The 22369-nt window shown below is 37.5% G+C and overlaps 1 long non-coding RNA gene across 1 annotated transcript in view; it reads right to left on the bottom strand.

Annotated features, from left to right (window-relative positions):
- Nucleotides 1-22369, bottom strand: part of LOC143249016 (uncharacterized) — a 72559-nt gene that overhangs the window by 2896 nt on the left and 47294 nt on the right. The window contains exons 2-5 of the long non-coding RNA XR_013027353.1: nt 9379-9629; nt 6417-6572; nt 4656-4729; nt 244-312 (exon numbers count right to left, since the gene is read on the bottom strand). This is a non-coding gene — a long non-coding RNA (uncharacterized LOC143249016). The remainder of the gene's footprint in view (nt 1-243; nt 313-4655; nt 4730-6416; nt 6573-9378; nt 9630-22369) is intronic.

Below are 22369 nucleotides of genomic sequence, written 5' to 3'. Positions count from 1 at the left end.
TTACACTGGGCATAAATGTTCAGTAACATATATGTATTTTAAATATACTCATTACAAGTCAAGAACATGTATATACATTTCAACCTTAAATATATACAACACAGTAAGACTGCTCATAATAAACCAAATATATTTTCATGCATTTTTCATTCAACTAAAACAAGAGACTATCTACTATTTCATTAATTAGCTCATTTTTTTAATGAGAACAAAGTTAAAAAAACAACGAAGTGTAGTTCTTACATTAAACTCTTCTTCGTCACCTGCAAGTTTTTTTCTGTGGATTACTTGAAACTAAAGAACTGGGAGAATCTAAAGTATTTATTGTACAAGAAATATTATTCATACAATGATTAGAATTTTGCTTAATAAAAGTTATCACAAACTTCTAACCTTTTTCCTCAATGAAAAATGTAAATTCATAATTAATAAATGATTATCCATCTCCTGCATACATCCATAGAAATTCTTAATAAATTTTGAAATTAGTACTCAACTTCTTAAAACATTGCTATTACATCATTTAAATAATTACACACATTATCTTGTAAAATATCTATCCAAAGTATATTTTCACATAACTACAAAGGTACTTCTTGAGAAAAAAAACTAAAAAATAAATACTTTTCTTGAAACTTATGGTTATAGTCAAAACAACTTTTTTCCCTTAAAATTAACAGTAGGGTCCAGAACCCCATTAACTTTTTCAAATGATTTTTTCTCGACTAGTTATGCATCTAATTCTTGTGGAATCACAACAATGTTCCTAATACAAGATACAAGTAACAAAAAATATATGCAATTAAAAACACCATTATCATTAATCCCACTGTTTAATATTAGGATCTGCAAAACCTATGGTGCAATGTGATCACAATAATGAACAATTTGTAAACAGGTTGGTTATTTGGGAATACATTAATTGCTACCCTATAAGTATCATTTGAACTAAGGATTGCTTGGATTACATGAAATAATTTATTTAAATGTTTTGAAACTTAAGTTACTATGTTGAAGTCTTTTCAAATTATAAATACCCAGATATTATCTCAAGATCACTAAGTATCGAATACTTTAAAAGTAAACTTGGTCAGTAAACTATATTCAAAACATGTATAAACAAGTTACTGAAACAACTAATCTAGAACATATTCCCAGGTTTACATAGTGTCTGATACAGTTCAAGTTTCATGGTAGAAATAACAACGTTTGCTAGCTTTTTTCATCTTGTACTGAGGAATGAGTGAAGAAAGAGACAGAGTTACCAATCCAATATTAATTTACTGCAAAAGAGAAGTGTCTAAATAATGGTACTAGATTGCATTTCACCAAAATAAAATTCAAATATTGGATATCAAAATCAGTAGTTAACAGAGCATAAGAGGAAACATACATACACCATCCATCTATCAATATCAAGATATGTTTAACTGACAATAAGATGATTTCAAATTTTACAAAAAGCCTTATTTTAAAACAGTCAATATTTAGCACAAAGTATAAGCTGCTCCAACCTTATACTACCAGTTACTAAAAAATGTAAACCTTAAAAAAACCTTTCAAATTTTTAAAATTTGTAAAACTAAGCACAGTTTAGCATAAACATCAACTGTTTATTTCTGTTTTATTTTAATAAAGATTTTGTTAATTGTACACACTTGCCCCTTATTTTATATACACTAAAAAACTTGTTAAATACATACTTTCTGGACAAATTTGCTGTTATCAGTGGATCCAATTCACTGATCACATCAAAGTATCACACAAATACACTAAATTTTTGTTCTTTCTTTGTTTGTTTTACATATCCAATCCATATCATGTATTCAACCTAGAATTTGAATTAGGATATAATCAAAGCCAAATCACAATGACCATAACTTACACATATAGACAATATAAGAATGAGATGATTTAAATTGCATGATTTACATGCCTGACTGTTGGAGTGAGATTGAGCACCATGGTGAGAGCAAAAGAGCTGTCTGAGGCTTTGAGAAAGAAAATTGTAGCAGCTTATGAGTCTGGTAAGGGATTTAAAAAGATCCCAAAAGATTTTGAAATCAGCCATTCCACTGTCTGGAAAATAGTCAACAAGTGGAGGACTTTCAAAACAACTGCCAACATGCCCAGGTCTGCTCGTCTAAGCAAGTTCACCCCGAGAGCAAACCGCAAGATGCTATAGGAGGTCTCCATACACTTTAAAATGTCATCACGGGATTTACAGCAGGTTCTGGCTACTGTTGATGTGAAAGTGCATGCCTCTACAATCAGAAAGAGACTGCACAAGTTTAACTTACATGGGAGGTGTGCAAGGAGGAAACCTTTGCTCTCTAAGAGAAACATCAAGATCTAGATCAGCAAGACACAGTGAAGTGTATCAAATGAGCACGAGCTATTTTATTCTGTTGATTTTACTTCCCTGGCAGTTGTCTACCAGTTTACACATAGAATATTTCAAACAATTCAACAGTGAAATTTGTCACTGGTAGGCTCACACTTGAGATTATATTATCAGTCATTTGCAAGGTAAAATACTTATATAACAACAAGATCATTAAACACTGTAAAGTCAAAACAACGAACATTTCAAAGAGAAATATCTTAAATATTCTTAACAGAAGCAGAACAATTTGCACAGCACAGCACTTAGGAAAGGAACAGAGTCCCAACACCACACCCCAGACCACTCTGTACCATCTCCCTTATTCACAATGTTAAAGCTGTGGTTAGGGAAAAACAAAAACAATCACTGTAATAAAACCAGCATTATTAACAAAATAATATACTACACGGGGCCCGGCCTGGTGGGTTAAGGTGTTTGACTCGTAATCTGAGAGTCAGGGATTCAAATATGCTTGCCCTTTCAGCCATGGGGATGTTATAATGTAAAAGTCAATCCCACTATTTGTTGGTAAAAGAGTAGCCCAAACATTGGCAGTGGGTGGTGATGACTAGCTGCCCTCCCTCTAAATTGGGGAAGCTCTCATGTAGCTTTGTGTGAAATTCAAAAACAAATAATATACTAGACTTATAAAGAATTACAATCCAAATATTAATACAACCACATTTTTGAACAACAACTGTTTATCAAGGTAAGAAACATAGCTAAACATACTGGAATAATTACAGGTCCTTTTGCCCCAACAAGAAAGTTTGTAAAGTTATGTGATCTCCACGATCAGCCTTCTCATCCTGTGTAATTAAGTTTAGCACTATCATAGATACAATGAAAATTACCATTCAAAACTAAACTGTTAAGCATTTTATAGAAGGAATTTGATGTGCAACTGTTTCTCTTAACAGAGAAGTTTAGCCAATATATGAACCAAATGAAATAATCCAGATATGAATAATCATTCAAATTAAGTTAACCACTGATCTCACATAAGGGTAGTGCTTTCACTGATATTTACTTTGAGTATGTAGAGAATAATAATAATAATAAAAAAAGTCTGAGGACAACTGTCTCTTAATATACTGAAGTTAGTAATTCTTACATTCTTGGTCTGTAAAATAAATATGCATAGTCTCACAAGTAACAGTGATTATACCGTCCAAAAAAACTACCCTTCATGAAGATGTTACTCTCTTACAATAATATTAAAGATACCTTCAAGATACAATGCATTCAAAGCTTATTATTATTACAAACCTTCTTGGATTAGAGAAATTTCACACTCTTTCTCTTTTTAATGGAGATTTTCTTAAACCCAGTTTCTATTTAATAAAAATGCATAAAAAAATCTGTGTTTTGTAATATTAATCTAAATATTTTAGCATAAATCAGTTGAAAGATATAACAGATCTTTTTTGAATATATTTTTATTAAAGGGTAAAAATGACCATCAACACTAAACTAAAAAAAAACAGTTCAATATACCAATAAAGAAATGTATAAAACTTGATTCAAGAGATGGCCCTCTTCTGCAATGTAATTAAATTGAATTTGGGTGGTAATTAGGTAGGCTAGAAAAGGATGTCACAATTTCCAGTATACAGGGTACAGCCCAAAATCTTGATTTATTAACATCAAAAATAAAATTCACTGCCAAAAGAACTTGTCTATTAATAGTAAGCAGCTATGAAGATACAGAGTTTAGAAGGTTGGCTGAACTGTCCCTTTTCCATAAAATAGTAGACTTGTTCATATTAACCTAATCACCTTATAGTGACTTACAAGCTTAAACAAGCCTTATTTAACAATATCAGTAAACAGAATGCAAGATATCCATGGAGAAGACACCTTTATAAAATTAAGAACCAGATAATGAATTCACTGTCATGTGTTGTGTTGAATTTTGTAAGGAGGAAGAAGGTACAGAATTTACTCTCCATAAGCCTGGATATTATAGCAGATTCAGCCACGCTGGTGAGTAATTCAGATGTCACAAGAGGTTTAAATTTCTATACTAAATTTTAAAAAAGGGTGTACTGGAAAGCTTGATTTATGTACACACCCACGAAATATCTTCCTTACAAAAAAGTTTTGCAATTATCTGTATCTAACTTAGGTAATTATTATACATTACATATTTACTAAACAAATAATAAAAGTATATTTAGAACATGGTAAGACAAAATACCCATTACTACCACAGTCAAATCCTGTAATATTAAGGATGTTGTCTTAAAGGTCTCTAAAAAACACAAACCTGAAAGTGAGCTTTCGTCTTTCCTCTTGCTAAGTCCATACCCTGAATGTCCTTCACAAAGTGTTTCATTCAATCTATAACAACACAAAAGTGTTTTTGTTAGTTATATATACCACTATTTTATATCTCTATTACACTGCAATCTCCCACACAGTCAACTATAAAGAAACTTAAAAAACCTGATTGCATAGTTTCATAAACAATGAACACTGTCAGTTTACATACAGAAAGAAAATACTTTAGAAATATTATATAAAATTACAAGAAATGACAGTATATGTTTCACCTAATTAAAAAAAATTAAATCTAAGATTGTTATCATGAAACATTTAAAAGTAAATAAATAATTTGTGTGCGTTAATGAACACAACAATATCAGCGTCTTAGATAGAACACTGAGAGAACTCGGATCCCTATTCAACACAAATTTAAATTTCAGATTTGGAAAGTTGGAGAATCGGAAAATAATAATTAGAATATAACATAAGGAACAGAAATAAGCATTTTACATCCATAATATAATAACAGAAGAAAAACAATTAAGTGCCTGTCTTAACAAATATCAATTTTAAAATAAAACTATGCACATACTATTTCCATGTACCTTAAGAGTTCTCTGGCCATAATACTTTTGTTATTATGTTTGTTTTATTATTAACATTGAAAAAACAGGTTATTAAATAATTTATTTCAATCCTTTTTAACCTCTTCTCAACATAATAAATGTTCTCTAGTACTATTATGTGACTAAATATAAATTAAGTATTGTTAACTTAAATGCTACAGCTTATTTATTTAAAAGGGAATTAAAGATTTATATCTTCAAAAAATGTTATAATGATAAGTCATTATCTATTGTAAAAAAGTTTTACAATTATCTGTATCCAACTTAGGTAATGATTATACAACACATACTTACTAAACAAATAATAAAAGGATATATATAGAACATGGTAAGACAAAAGACCACAGTCAAATCCTATAATATTAAGAATGTTGTTTTAAAGGTCTCTAAAACACTGATCAGAAACTTTTGGGCTACTATTTTACCAATGATTAATGGGAATGACCATCACATTAAAATACCTCATGTCTCAAAGATCAAGCATATTCAGTGACAGATTGCAAGTGGGGTACTATTGGGCTAAATTTTATGTTTGAGAAAAGCAAATCCATAATATGTCATGAATGAAATACAAGTTCAAAAGTAAATAAAGCATTCTACATTAATATAAAGAGTAGCTAACTTAGTAGTGAAAAAATAAAACAAACATGTAATACATAACTTTAAAAACTCCAAATAACTTCACTACTTTCATCACTAAATACAGGAACAATTTTTATTCTAGAACATGTACATGTAATGCAGTTATTTCCATATATACAACAGCAAAAACTGAACAGCAAGTTTGTTTGTACAACCTTTCATAAAAACAATGTCATGTTTCTTGCTATTCAGAAATGTCCATTTTACTTAAGAAGGTTTTAAAATAAATTTTTCATGCATGATAAGTTCAATCTTTACCTTTATCAGAGCAAGTATAGATCAAATTCAACTAGACGTTGTTGAGAAAGTTTCTCAAATATGTGACATGGAATAATATAAAACTGAATTAGCTCTTACAAGCAAAATGAGTTTTTTTTCATACTTTGAAATATATTGAAGTTCAAAAGATACTAATAGTATATGTTTTTAGGCTATTGAAAGTCATTTTTAGACTACTTAGTGGTATATAAGTTACATACAATTATATTTCATACTTATGCTTTAAAACATTCATAGTGAACTACAAAAATAAATCATGCCATTCAGTTTTTGATGAGGCACAAGTTCCATCTGAGAATCTGTCTCTTTCACTCTTCTCTGCATTTTCATTATCATCTGATTGTTTATCCAGCCACATCATTATATTCCACCTTGAATAAATTTCAAAGAAAATTAATGGAAAATAAAAATTATACATTTCATTTTACATTGCACATAATAATATTCAAAACCAATAAATTACAAGCAAACACTGAAGTTGAAACAACAAAAGCTAGCTTTAATAAATTTAAATTAACTGTCAAATCAAGAAAAATTCCCTAATTTATGAAATGCCTCTGCTTATTTTGGAGCAAAGCTATACTGAATATTCACAACCTTAGATTCATGACTACCAAAAAGTAGCTTGTCATTGTCTCGCAAACTTTTTTACTCATACTTCTAAACTTTTGTTTTATGGAACAATTTGTAAAAAGAAAATGATAATTATAATTACAGGCAATGAAACTCACAGTTTCTAGCAAAAAAAATATTTTTCAAACAAAGAGTAATAAATACCTTGAATCTACAAATTACAGAAATGTAGCCTCATGAGGTTAACCTAATCTCACTCAAATTATATATTTTCTTATTATCTCAGCTCAATAAAACTGTAATTTCACCTGGTGCACCTGCTGTTCTGAAAAGAAAAAAAAATAATAAAAGTCTGGAAGTGAGGGAATGGGATGGAAGAAAGTCTGATAAACTTTTGTTAATTTCTGTTTAATGCTTGAATAAAGTTGTTGGAAAGGTTCACAAGGATGATGGCATTGTAGAAGGTCCAAAGGAAAATTTATCCTCCCACTAGGAAACAACAGGAAAGAAAAATAAAAATATGAGATCATACTCAGATACAGAATGCTCCAATGATAAATATCATCAAAAACGAGCACAATTTTGTCTTTGCTTCTCAAATAATGCAAATTAACCTTCAACATGCTATATTTTAATAAACAATTATTTTTATTACACATGTATCTGCAATATTCTAGTACTACACAAGGCATTTGAGGATATGTAAGAAGAATTAATTTATTTTCACAAATAAACAAAACTGCATAATACAGAGTAGTCACTTAACTTTTCCCTACTTTTCTACATATTAATTTATTGCATCTTACAAATACTAACAAAGTGAAATCTGATGCACATATACAGCAATTTAATTTCACAAAATAACAAAAATAAAAGACTGACCATAGGGGTTTAAATTATTAATTTACAAGAATAAGACAACTAAATATAATTTCTTTGATCATATTACACACTTCATTCATGTCTCCTGAATAATGAATAATACTTTAGATTTTCTGGGGCAAATTATTTCACACACTACACTAGCAAGTTTGATATTTTCTTTTGGCTTCTTTATTCATCAGTTTAATTTTGGTTGAGAGTTGTTTCTATTTCAGCTTTCTTCAACCAGGAGCTATTATACCATGCAGCTCAAACAATTTTATGTAGTTCTAAAGTTCTCATTACAGTTAAGAGATTGGATTTTGTGCAATTGGACTTTATGTGCAAATCCCAGAGACCTGCTAAAGCACTAAATTTTAATAACAATTGTACATCACATTTTATGTATAATAATGGATGTTACAATAAAATGTAGACTTCAGCATCTTCAGATAAAATTTTAAGAGAAGTTTCTTTCACATCTAATACAAAAGTGTACAATTTTACTAAAATTTTCATTAAATCCAAAAATGAACTTTTGTATCCCAAAGTTCAAATAACAAAATACATAAGATAATGCTTAGAACCCTCTAAAAGACTTTACAATATTGTATACATTTTAACCCATTGTTTCTACAGCTCTGAAAAATTCTTTAAAATAGTCCCTACTCTCAACACAATATCAAGCTTGGATGCACAGACATAATATATGCACATGCAAACATAAAAACCTATCTAACCACATAAATAACTTACAAAACTTCCACGTACAAAATGTACTACATGAAGCATCAATCAAGATTTGTAAGTTTTAATAATTCAATTACATAAGTGCAGTCAATTTGTTGAGATTAATTATCACACTTGGCAGACTCTGTTTAACAAAACAAGAAGAGTATTCACAACACAATACAATTAGAACTAATACATAACAAACTACATAAACTACTTCCAATGTGAAATGAGCATGATGGGATTTGAATGCAAACTTCAAGAAATTACTTATTATTCTCTGTTCAATAATCTTATTTTCCATTCCATTACATTATTTCCTTTTCCTGGTTTATTAGGGGTAAACATCCTAGCACAAATAGTTGTAAATGTTAAATTGTATTTTGATATATGCATATCTATCAAATGGTTGGGAATTCTCTATAATGAACTAAACAAGTGCTAAACATGTCACCCATTGCACCATGACTTGCAACTGCAGCAAGAAGCCACTGCATTAACATTGCATGCATATGTTATCAACATAAAGTGCAATCAACATTGGTATATTCTCAAAGATTACATAAATTTAATTTTTAATGTTAATGCTGACAAAGAAAGGAAGCATTAACAATAACTTTTGTGGACACCATCTTTTGACTTGTACATATAAATTAAAAAAAGTAAAGTATGAAAGATCAAGTTATAATACAAAAAAAAAGTTTAAAGCATAGATCTAAGGCCTATACTTAGTAGCCCTCAGAATGAATTTTAAATGCTTTTCTGTGAGAACATTTCTTCTTCTCAACCTTACTTTTAGTCATGTGGTTTGAAAATGATGTTTTCTAAAATAATTACTGTTTTTAATGTTGTAACTTTTTCTTCAGTTTAGTTGTTTAATTTCAATCTTGTTCCATGACTGAATTTACTTTTTACATGCACATCTTTAATACGTATAAATGGCTTATTGTGGGTGATAACTCACAAATTTACATAGTACCCTAATTTTATTACACATATTTAATTACACACCTTTCTCCTTCTGGTATCATACTGGCATCTCCATCTTTCTTGTATATATCCTGCTCCAAAACAATTTTGTTGGAACTCTTTTCAAATGACTTGCAAGTCTCTTCCAGAGACATTGTAACCTTGAAGTCTTTTACATGCCCACAGATCATCTGCAAAAAATGAGTAATATCCACTTCTAGTAGGTTTTCCTGGCAGATTCCATCCACAACTGCTTCAACATCTTGTTTTTCAAGGTGGTGACCTTGATTTACCTAGGTAAATCAGCAAAAACAAAACAAAACATGAATTAAACATCTGCATAATCTTCAACTAAAATGTTTTTTTAAGTTGTATTTGTATTTTAGCATGCATATTACTTTAATTGACAATAAAATAGTATTGTAAACATTAATTTTAAGTTTCACACAGATATAAATGATATTTCGCGCGGATTCCGTCATATATATATATATATATTTTACTTAATAAAAATTAGCAAACCAAATCTGAAACATCAAAAACTAAAGCACGAAAGTTGAAGGGGAAAAAATATCAGTGAGAAAGAGATATAGCATCTTCTAAATGTGACATTCTCATCTGAAGTTGAAGTTTCAGCTAACGTTTAAATAGCTCTGACAGAAACACTACAAAATCAGGTGGAAATGTAAAGGGAAAAAATGCTCTTTCTGTTGGTTATAAACAGGAGTTAAAGAGTAGTATGTGGGACTAGATAAGAACTTTTAAAAGATGTGGGAGAAACCACTCTATGATTTTACAAGATACCTACTTTTTATGAATCTGCTAAAGGTGCGAAATTCTTATTTCATATTTAGCTTGTATGTATTTCAAATTTGCGTTTCTAATTAGTTGGCTACTTGTACATGTTGTATGGTGGGCATAATAAAATATTAACTGAGCAATAAGACAACTAGACACACAAAAATCAATATTTAACTTTTTTTCTTTACATTTCCTTTTAAATTAAGAAATTAATGCGACTACTTCTCATCAAGCATACAGGTAGCTCCCTCAACTATTCAAGAACAATCCTAACTTTTGAAAATTGTGCAGGCACAAACTATAAACCCAAGAATCTTAGTGAGAGGAAGGGTGTAAAAGTAGATGAGAGAATATAAGTAGTTACTGGGAGTATGTTTTCAGATTAAGAAAGTGTTAGATTCTGAAACATTACAACCTTCCTCTCACACAAAGCTGGAATCATACATTGCCAAGTTGGAAGGGCCAGTGGAGGTACATGAATAGTACACCAAACTGAAATCAACTGCACTGAAAGAACAGGTATACTAGAATATGAAAAGAAAGTGTACTGATGGAATACCACACTATTTCTGGAACAGGAATAAATAGTGATATAATTGGGTCTGAACTGAATTGACAGGCACAATAAAAGATATATAGCACTGAATCACTATAGGAAATACTGAATAACTATGACAAGATACAGTAAGGAGTTGAGAAAAATAGGAAGGCTTGTGTGTATGCAATGTTAAGGAAAGTGCCTTTGGTTACATTTGTTTATGCCAAGTGTCGTCAATCTGGAAAAAACATTCAGTGGAAACACCTCATATAAGACTTAGCAATAAAAAAAAACATCAGGGTGAAGTGCCCTGGACATGTAGGATTCATAACTAGACCTCTGTCCACATCAATTATAAGAAACAAGATGCAATACCAAACATAGTGACAGTGAGTTGTATCATAATGCCAGTAAATGAGCTAGAGAAAACAGCAATAAGTAGCTAGGGCTTGAAATTTGATAGGCCAAGTGCAGTTTGCCTAAGCAAAAAACATCCAGGAGCAGCATCATGGATACTGAATATTATTGTACAATTCATTATTTTGTACTGTAACCATAAGAAAAACTACAGCTCTCTTTTTCACTTAGTGGATACACATGGGCTAGAAAGTAGTTTTCCAACACCCACTCGAGAAGAAATCTTTATGACCTACCACTCTGACAAATTAGAACCAGAAGTGGTAAGGACTCCCATTCTCCACTAGAAGAAACGTGGCAAAGAAGGAGGCCAGAAGAACAACACACTGAGGACAGTGCAATGGGTGTCCAAAATTCCCTATTTGAAAAGCAGATAAAGCCTGATTGCAGAAATCAGTGGGGATGGGCAGAAAAAACAACATACATACATACATTATGAGTGAGAGAGAGAGATACATATACAAGCTGCCAGTAGTTTTACAGACTTACAGAAACACCCCATATCAATATAATTATTGAATTCTAGTGCAAGTATAACATGGAGCACATCTGACCATATAAGACCTGTCAGCATGCGAGACCCTGAAATACATTATTTATCAACTAAAAATATGTATGAAAAGTAATATTCTGGTCTAGCACAGTCAAAGGTGATGAGACGTGTAGAATCATCACAGAAGGCAAACAATATCTATCCTAGGTCATGCATATAATGTGCAACAAACGTATAGTGAGGTATTCACATTCGAGCCTGAATGATATCCTCCAAAGACTGGCAAACAGATAAAAGTGATAGTTATATGATGATCTTGGTGAGAAGAAACATTGTGTTATTGGCGACCTTCTACGGACAAATCCGAATAAGCAATCATACAAGTTGATAAACTTAACCAGTGAGTACATATGGGGACATAGGGAATCCTTGGAATAAATAGACAGAAATAACAACACGAATCGAGGTATTATGGACCACACAACATCTTAGGGAACAAATTGGACAAAGAAGTTTATCTGTAACCAAAGGGGAGTATAACAAGTAGGAAATGAAAGAGAAAGAAACAGGAAAGAAGGTAAAAAGGCCAAACATGGGCAAACAGATGTCAAGGAAAGAAAGGTCCGATAAGGATGGAGGATAACATAAGAGGAATGATAAAGTATGCAAGAAACATCAATGACCACAAGTAAGGAAGAGAAAGAGATGGTACACGTAGCAATGGGTTCAAATAGACAACTGGACAGCACATGAAGTACAAAGTTGAGATCCAATATGATAAAACAAAGTAACAGGGGACAGACAAGAATAGAACAAAAAATGAGGGAAATAATATGGGATGAGAGTTTTCTTTAAACAGGAGAATCTCAAGGTGTTTGACAGGGTAGTCCTATAACTATGAACAGCTGATTCCATAGCAACAGGGGCAAGAAGAAGGGAAATTTCTTTAGCAACGTGGGGAAAGTAGTGGGAAAAGGAGTGGTTGGAATTTCCCTAGGAACGGGGGCAAGAAGAGGGAAAATTTCCCTAGCAATGGGTGGCAAGGAGTCGCTGAAATTTCTTTAGCAACCGGGACAAGAAGAGGGAAAAATTACCCTAGCAACATGGGGAAAGAAGTAGAAAAAGGAGTAAGTGAAATTTCCCTAGCAATGGGGTAAGGAGTGGGTGAAATTTGCCTAGCAACGTGGGGCAAGGAGTTGGTGAAATTTTCTTAGCAACGAAGGCAAAAGGAGGGGAAAATTTCCCTTGCAACGAAGCAAGAAGATGAGAATATGTCCCTAGTAACGTGGGGCAAGAAGAGGGGAAAATTTCCCTAGCAACGGGGCAAGAAGATGGGAATATATCCCTAGGAACGTGGGGAAAGAAGTGGAAGAAATTTCCCTAGCAACGGGGGGCAAGGAGTGGGGGATCTTTCCCTAGCAACGGGGGCAAGAAGAGCGGAAAATTTCCCTAGCAACGTGGGGAAAAGAAGTGGGGAAATTGCCCTTTCAACGAGGGGTAAGGAGTGGGTGAAATTTTCTTAGCAACGATGGCAAGAATATGGGAAAATTTCTCTAGCAACGTGGGGAAAGAAGTGGGGAAATTTCCCAGCAACAACGGAGAGAGAAATTTCCTGGGGGATATTTCCCAGCAACGGAGAAAGAAGTGGGTAAAATTTTCCCAGCAACGTGGGGAATGAAGGGGAAGTAATGGGGAAATTTCTCTAGCAACGTGGAGAAAGAAGTGGGAAAATTTCCCTAGAAATGAAGGCAAGAAGAGGGGAAAATTTCCCTAGCAACGTGAAGAAAGAAGTGAAGGAATTTCCTTAGCAACGGAAGGACAGAAGAAAGGGAAATTTCCCTAGCAACGACGGGTAAGGAGTGGGTGAAATTTCCCTAGCAACGGGGGCAAGAAGAGGGGAAAATTTCCCTAGCAATGGGTGGGAAGGAGTCGCTGAAATTTCCTTACCAACCGGGACAAGAAGAGGGGAAAATTACCCTAGCAACGTGGGGAAAGAAGTAGGAAAAAGGAGTAAGTGAAATTTCCCTAGCAATAGGGTAGGAGTGGGTGAAATTTCACTAGCAACGTGGGGCAAGGAGTAAGTGAAATTTCCTTAGCAACGAAGGCAAAAAAAGGGGAAAATTTCCATAGCAACGGGGCAAGAAGATGGGAATATGTCCCTAGCAACGTGGGGAAAGAAGTGGGGGATAATTCCCTTGCAACGGGTTCAAAAAGTGTTGGTATTTTACCTAGCAACGGGAAGCAAAAATAGGAAATTTTCCCTAGCAACTGGGCAATGAGATTGGAATATGTCCGTAGCAACGTGGGGATAAAAGTGGGAGAAATTTCCCTAGCAACGTGGGGAAAGAAGTGGGAGAAATTACCCTAGCAACGGGGGCAAGGAGAGGGGGAAATTTCCGTAGCAACTTGAAGAAAGAAGTGAAGGAATTTCTCTAGCAATGGGGGAAAGAAGAGGGGAAAATATTCCCTAGCAACGTGAAGAAAGAAGTTAAGGAATTTCCCTAGCAACGGAAGGACAGAAGTAGGGGAAATTTCCATAGCAACGACGGGATAAAAGTGGGTGAAATTTCCTTAGCAAAGGGGGCAAGAAGAGGGGAAAATTTCCCAGGCAACATGGCGAAAAAAGTGGGGGAAATTTCACTAGCAACGTGGGTAAAGAAGTGACGGAAATTGCCCTTTCAACGAGGGGTAAGGAGTGGGTGAAATATTTTAGCAACGAGGGCTAGAATAGGGGAAAATTTCTCTAGCAACGTAGGGAAGGAAGAGGGGGTATTTTACCTAGCAACGGAGGCAAGGAGGGGAGGAAATTTTCCTAGCAACTGGGCAAGAAGATGTGAATATGTCCCTAGCAACGGGAGCAAGAAGAGGGGAAAATTTCCCTAGCAACTTGAAGAAAAAAGTGGGGGAATTTCTCTAGCAATGGGGGAAAGAAGAGGGGAAAATTTCCCTAGCAACGTGAAGAAAGAAATGAAGGAATTTCCCTAGCAATGGAAGGTCAGAAGTAGGGGACATTTTCATAGCAACGACGGGTAAGGAGTGGGTGAAATTTCCTTAGCAATGGGGGCAAGAAGAGGGGAAAATTTCCCTAGCAACGTGGGGAAAGAAGTGGGGAAATTTTCCTAGAAACGTGGGGAAAGAAGTAGGGTAGATTTCCTTAGTAACCAGGGGCAAAGAATGGGTGAAATTTCCATAGCAACAGGGGCAAGAAGAAAAGAAATTTCTTTAGCAACGTGGGGAAAGTAGTGGGAAAAGGAGTGGTTGGAATTTCCCTAGCAACGGGGGCAAGAAGAGGGGAAAATTTCCTTAGCAATGGGTGGCAAGGAGTCGCTGAAATTTCCTTAGCAACCGGGACAAGAAAAGGGAAAAATTACCCTAGCAACGTCGGGAAAGAAGTAGGAAAAGGAGTAAGTGAAATTTCCCTAGCAATGGGGTAAGGAGTGTGTGAAATTTGCCTAGCAACGTGGGGCAAGGAGTGGAGGAAATTTTCCTAGCAACTGGGCAAGAAGATGTGAATATGTCCCTAGCAACGGGGGCAAGAAGAGGGGAAAATTTCCCTAGCAACTTGAAGAAAGAAGTGGGTGCATTTCTCTTGCAATGGGGCAAGAAGAGGGGAAAATTTCCTTAGCAACGTGGCGAAAGAAGTTTGGGAAATTTCCCAAGCAACGTGGGGAAAGAATTAGGGGAGATTTCCTTAGTAACCAGGGGCAAAGAATGGGAGAAATTTTCATAGCAACAGGGGCAAAAAAGAAGGAAATTTCTTTAGCAACGTGGGGAAAGTAGTGGGGAAAGGAGTTGTTGGAATTTCCCTAGCAACGGGGACAAGAAGAGGGGAAAATTTCCCTAGCAATGGGTGGCAAGGAGTCGCTGAAATTTCCTTAGCAACCGGTACAAGAAGAGGGAAAAATTACCCTAGCAACGTCGGGAAAAAAGTAGGAAAAAGGAGTAAGTGAAATTTCCCTAGCAATGGGGTAAGGAGTGGGTGAAATTTGACTAGCAACGTGGCGCAAGGAGTTGGTGAAATTTTCTTAGCAACGAAGGGAAAAAGAGGGGAAAATTTCCCTAGCAACGGGGCAAGAAGATGGGAATATGTCTCTAGTAACGTAGGGAAAGAAGTGGGAGAAATTTCCCTAGCAACGTAGCGAAGGAGTGGTGGAAATTTCCCTAACAACGGGGTCAAGAAGAGGGGAAAATTTCCCTAGCAACGTGGGGAAAGAAGTGGGGGAAATTGCCATTTCAACGAGGGGTAAGGAGTGGGTGAAATTTTTTTAGCAACGATAACTAGAATAGGGGAAAATTTCTCTAGCAACGTGGGGAAAGAAGTGGGGAAATTTCCCAACAACGGAGAGAGAGAATTGAGGGAAATTTCCCAAGCAACGGGAGTAATAAGTTGGTAAAATTTTCTAAGAAATTGCGGGCAAGTAATGGGGGAAATATCCCTAGCAACGTGGGGAAAGAAGTGGGGGAAATTTCCCTAGCAATGTGGTCAAGAAGAGGGGAAAATTTCCCTAACAACGTGAAGAAAGAAGTAAAGGAATTTCCCTAGCAAGGGAAGGACAGAAGTAAAGGAAATTTCCATAGCAACGACGGGTAAAGAGAGGGTGAAATTTCCTTAGCAATGGTGGCAAGAAGAGGGGAAAATTTCCCTAGCAACGTGGGGAAAGAAGTGAGGGAAAATTACCCTAGCAACGTGGGGAATGAAGTAGGAAAAAGGGGTAAGTGAAATTTCCCTAGCAATGGGTTAAGGAGTGGGTGAAATTTGCCTAGCAACGTGGGGCAAGGAGTAGGTGAAATTTCCTTAGCAACGTAAGCAAAAAGAGGGGAAAATTTCCCTAGCAACGTGGGGAATGAAGTAGGAAAAAGGAGTAAGTGACATTTACCTAGCAATGGGGTAAGGAGTGGGTGAAATTTCCCTAGCAAAGTGGGGAAAGAAGTGGGAGAAATTTCCCTAGCAACGCGGGCAAGGAGTCGGGGAAATTTCCCTAGCAACGGGGGTAAGAAGAGTGGAAAATTTCCCTAGCAACGTGGGGAAAGAAGTGGCGGAAATTGCCCTTTCAACGAGGGATATGGAGTGGGTGAAATTTTTTTAGCAACGAGGGCTAGAATACGAAAATATATCTCTAGCAAGGTGGGGAAAGAAGTGGGGAAATTTTCCCAACAACGGAGAGATAGAATTGGGGGAAATTTCCCATGCAACGGGTGTAATGAGTGGGTAAAATTTTCCTAGCAATTGCGAGTAAGTAATGGGGGAAATTTCCCTAGCAACGTGGGGAAAGAAGTGGGGGAAATTTCCCTAGAAATGGGAGCAAGAAGAGGGGTAAATTTCCTAGTAACGTGGGGAAAGAAGTGGGGGAAATTTCCCTAGCAACGTGGGGAAAGAAGTGGGAGAAATTTCCCTAGCAACGTGTGGAAAGAAGTGGGAGAAATTTCCCTAACAATGGGGGGCAAGGAGTGGGGGAAATTTCCCTAGCAACGGGGGCAAAAAGAGGGGAAAATTTCCCCAGCAACGTGGGGAAAGAAGTGGGGGAAATTGCCCTTTCAACGAGGGGTAAGGAGTGGGTGAAATTTGTTTAGCAACGAGGGCTAGAATAGGGGAAAATTTCTCTAGCAACGTGGGGAAGGAAGAGGGGGTATTTTACCTAGCAACGGGGGCAAGGAGTGGAGGAAATTTTCTTAGCAACTGGGCAAGAAGATGTGAATATGTCCCTAGCAACGGGGGCAAGAAGAGGGGAAAATTTCCCTAGCAACTTAAAGAAAGAAGTGGGGGAATTTCTCTAACAATGGGGTTAAGAAGAGGGGAAAATTTCCCTAGCAACGTGAAGAAAGAAGTGAAGGAATTTCCCTAGCAATGGAAAACAGAAGTAGGGGACATTTTCATAGCAACGACGGGTAAGGAGTGGGTGAAATTTCCCTAGCAATGGGGGCAAGAAGAGGGGAAAATTTCCCTAGCAACGTGGGGAAAGAAGTGGGGAAAATTTTCCCAGCAACGTGGGGAAAGAAGTAGGGTAGATTTCCTTAGTAACCAGGGGCAAAGAATGGGTGAAATTTCCATAGCAACAGGGGCAAGAAGAAGGGAAATTTCTTTAGCAACGTGGGGAAAGTAGTGGGAAAAGGAGTGGTTGGAATTTCCCTAGGAACGGGGGCAAGAAGAGGGGAAATTTTCCTTAGCAATGGGTGGCAAGGAGTCGCTGAAATTTCCTTAGCAACCGGGACAAGAAAAGGGAAAAATTACCCTAGCAACGTGGGGAAAGAAGTAGAAAAAGGAGTAAGTGAAATTTCCCTAGCAATGGGGTAAGGAGTGGGTGAAATTTGCCTAGCAACGTGGGGCAAGGAGTGGAGGAAATTTTCCTAGCAACTGGGCAAGAAGATGTGAATATGTCCCTAGCAACGGGGGCAAGAAGAGGGGAAAATTTCCCTAGCAACTTGAAGAAAGAAGTGGGTGAATCTCTCTTGCAATGGGGGCAAGAAGAGGGGAAAATTTCCCTAGCAACGTGGCGAAAGAAGTTTGGGAAATTTCCCAAGCAACGTGGGGAAAGAATTAGGGGAGATTTCCTTAGTAACCAGGGGCAAAGAATAGGAGAAATTTTCATAGCAACAGGGGCAAGAAGAAGGGAAATTTCTTTAGCAACGTGGGGAAAGTAGTGGGAAAAGGAGTGGTTGGAATTTCCCTAAGAACGGGGGCAAGAAGAGGGGAAAATTTCCTTAGCAATGGGTGGCAAGGAGTCGCTGAAATTTCCTTAGCAACCGGGACAAGAAGAGGGGAAAATTACCCTAGCAACGTGGGAACAGAAGTAGGAAAAAGGAGTAAGTGAAATTTCTCTAGCAATAGGGTAAGGAGTGGGTGAAATTTGCCTAGTAACGTGGGGCAAGGAGTGGGTGAAATTTCCTTAGCAACGAAGGGAAAAAGAGGGGAAAATTTCTCTAGCAACTTGAAGAAAGAAGTGGGGGAATTTCTCTAGCAATGGCGGAAAGAAGAGGGGAAAATTTCCTTATCAACGTGGGGAAAGAAGTGGGAGAAATTTCCCTAGCAACAAGGGACAAGGAGTGGGGGAAATTCCCCTAGCAACGGGGCAAGAAGAGGGGAAAATTTCCCTAGCAACGAGGCAAGAAGATGGAAATATGTCCCTAGCAACTTGGGGAAAGAAGTGGGGGATATTTCCCTTGCAACGGGTTCAAAAAAGTGTTGGTATTTTACCTAGCAACGGGAAGCAAAAAGTGGGGGAAATTTTCCTCGCAACTGGGCAATGAGATTGGAATATGTCCGTATCAACGTGGGGATAAAAGTGGGAGAAATTTCCCTAGCAACGTGGGGAAAGAAGTGGGAGAAATTACCCTAGCAACGGGGGCAAGGAGAGGGGGAAATTTCCCTAGCAACTTGAAGAAAAAAGTGAAGGAATTTCTCTAGCAATGGGGGAAAGAAGAGGGGAAAATTTCCCTAGCAACGTGAAGAAAGAAGTTAAGGAATTTCCCTAGCAACGGAAGGACAGAAGTAGGGGAAATTTCCATAGCAACGACGGGAAAAAAGTGGGAGAAATTTCCTTAGCAAAGGGGGCAAGAAGAGGGGAAAATTTCCCAGGCAACATGGCGAAAGAAGTGGGGGAAATTTCACTAGCAACGTGGGGAAAGAAGTGAGGGAAATTGCCCTTTCAACGAGGGGTAAGGAGTGGGTGAAATATTTTTAGGAACGAGGGCTAGAATAGGGGAAAATTTCTCTAGCAACGTGGGGAATGAAGTGGGGGAAATTTCCTCAGAAACGGAGGAATAAGTGGGTAAAATTTTCCTAGCAATTGCGGGCAAGAAGAGTGGAAAATTTCCCTAGCAACATGAAGAAAGAAGTGAAGGAATTTCCCTAGATACGGAAGGACAGAAGTAGGGGAAATTTCCATAGCAACGACGGGTAAGGAGTGGGTGAAATTTTCTTAGCAATGGGGGCAAGAAGAGGGGATAATTTCCCTAGCAACGTGGGGAAAGAAGTGAAGAAATTGCCCTAGCAACATGGGGAAAGAAGTGGGGGAGATTTCCTTAGCAACCAGGGCTATAAAATGGGTGAAATTTCCATAGCAACAGGGGCAAGAAGAAGAGAAATTTCCCTAGCAATGGATGGCAAGGAGTCGCTCAAATTTTCTTAGCAACCGGGACAAGAAGAGGAAAAAATTACCCTAGCAACGTGGGGAAAGAAGTAGGAAAAAGGAGCAAGTGAAATTTCCCTAGCAATGGGGTAAGAAGTGGGTGAAATTTTCTTAGCAACGAAGGCAAAAAGAGGGGAAAATTTCCCTAGCAACGGGGCAAGAAGATGGGAATATGTCCCTAGAAACATTGGGAAAGAAGTGGGAGAAATTTCCCTAGCAACGGGAAGCAAGGAGTGGGTGAACTTTCCCTAGCAACGGGTGCAAGAAGGGAGGATTATTTCACTAGCAAAGTGGTGAAAGAAGAGGGGAAAATTTCCCTAGCAACGTGAAGAAAGAAGTGAGGGAATTTCCCTAGCAACGGTAGGACAGAAGTAGGGGAAATTTCCATAGTAACGACGAGTAAGGAGTGGGTGAAATTTCCTTAGCAATGGGGGCAAGAAGAAATGAAAATTTCCCTAGCAACGTGGGGAAAGAAGTGGGGGAGATTACCATAGTAACCTGGGGAAAGAATGGGTGAAATTTCCTTAGCAACAGGGGCAAGAAGTGGGAAAAATTTTCCTCGCAACTGGGCAATAAGATTGGAATATGTCCCTATCAACGTGGAGAAACAAGTGGGAGAAATTTCCCCAGCAACGGGTGGCAAGGAGTGGTGGAAATTTCCCTAGCAATGGGGGCAAGAAGAAGGGAAAATTTCCCTAGCAACGTGAAGAAAGAAGTGAAGGAATTTCCCTAGATACGGAAGGACAGAAGAAGGGAAATCCATAGCAACGACGGCAAGGAGAAAGGAAATTCCACATAAGCAATGGGGCAAGAAGAGGGGAAAAGTTCCCTATCAACGTGGGGTAAGAAGTGGGGAAAATTCCATAGCAACGTGAAGAAAGAAGTCGGGGAGATTTCCATAGTAACCAGGGGCAAAGAATGAGTGAAATTTCATTAGCAACAGGGGCAAGAAGAAGGGAAATTTCTTTAGCAACGTGGCGAAAGTAGTGGAGAAAGGAGTGGTTGAAATTTTTCTAGCAACGGGGGCAAGAAGAGGGGAAATTTCCCTAGCAATGGGTGGCAAAAAGTCGCTGAAATCTCCTTAGCAACAGGGAGAAAAAGAGGGGAAAATTACACACGCAACGTGGGAACAGAAGTAGGAAAAAGGAGTAAGTGAAATTTCCCTAGCAATAGGGTAAGGAGGGTGAAATCTCCTCAGCAACGTGGAAGCAAGGAGTGGGGAAACTGTCTAGCAACGTGGGGCAAGGAGTGGGGAAACTCCTTTAACGAAGCTGAGCTGAAAAGAGGGAAATTCCATAACAACGGGGCAAGAAGATGGGAATATGTCCCTAGCAACGTGGGGAAAGAAGTGGGGGAAATTGCTTTTTTAATGAGGGGTAAATAGTGGGTGAAATTTTTTTAGCAACGAGGGCTAGAATAGGGGAAAATTTCTCTAGCAACGTGGGGGAAAAGAGGGGATTTTACCTAGCAACGGGGGGCAAAGAGTGGGGAAATCTTCCTCCCAGCAACCAAGCAAAAAGATGTGAATATGTCCCAGCAACGGGGGGCAAGAAGAGGGAAAATTTCCAGCAACCTGGAAGAAAGAAGTGGGGAATTTCCAGCAATGGCGGAAGAAGAGGGAAAATTTCCCAGCAACGTGGGGAAAGAAGTGGGAGAAATTTTCCTAGCAACAAGGGGCAAGGAGTGGGGGAAATTCCCCTAGCAACGGGGCAAGAAGAGGGGAAAATTTCCCTAGCAACGAGGCAAGAAGATGGAAATATGTCCCTAGCAACTTGGGGAAAGAAGTGGGGGATATTCCCTGCAACGGGTGCAGAAGAGGTGGTATTTTACCCAGCAACGGAAGCAAGGAGGAGTGGAAATTTTCCCAGCAAGTGGGCAAGAAGATTGAAATGTCCCCAGCAACGTGGGGAAAGAAGAGGGGAAAATTTTTCTAGCAACGGGGCAAGAAGATAGGAATATATCCCTAGGAACGTGGGGAAAGAAGTGGGAGAAATTACCCTAGCAACGGGGGGCAAGAAGTGGGGGAACTTCTCCCAGCAACGGGGCAAGAAGAGAGGAAAATTTCCCTAGCAACGTGGGGAAAGAAGTGGGGAAAATTCCATAGCAACGTGGGGAAAGAAGTGGGGGAAATTGCCCTTTCAACGATGGGTAAGGACTGGGTGAAATTTTTTTAGCAACGAGGGCTAGAATAGGGGAAAATGTCTCTAGCAACGTGTGGAAAGAATTGGGGGAAATTTCCCTAACAACGGAGAGAGAGAATTGGGGGAAATTTCTTTAACAACGGGAGTAATAAGTGGGTAAAATTTTCCTAGCAATTGCGGGCAAGTAATGGGGAAATTTCCCAGCAATGGGGCAAGAAGAGGAAAATCTCCCAGCAACGTGAAGGGAGAAGTGAAGGAATTTCCCTAGCAATGGAAGGACAGAAATAGGGGAAATTTCCATAGCAACGACGGGTAAGGAGTGGGTGAAATTTTCTTAGCAATGGGGCGAAAAAGTGGGAGAGATTTCCTTAGTAACCAGTGACAAAGAATGGGTGAAATTTCCTTATCAACAGGGGCAAGAAGAGGGGAGAATTTCCGTAGCAACGTGGGGAAAGAAGTTGTGGTATTTTACCCAGAAACGGGCAAGCGAGGAGGGGGGAAATTTCCACTGCATTTG

The sequence above is a fragment of the Tachypleus tridentatus genome, chromosome 4 (genome assembly GCF_004210375.1).
Source record: "Tachypleus tridentatus isolate NWPU-2018 chromosome 4, ASM421037v1, whole genome shotgun sequence".
NCBI lineage: Eukaryota > Metazoa > Arthropoda > Merostomata > Xiphosura > Limulidae > Tachypleus > Tachypleus tridentatus.
The sequence above is the reverse complement of the archived record's forward strand: the minus strand, read 5'-3'. Positions and strand labels throughout refer to the sequence as shown.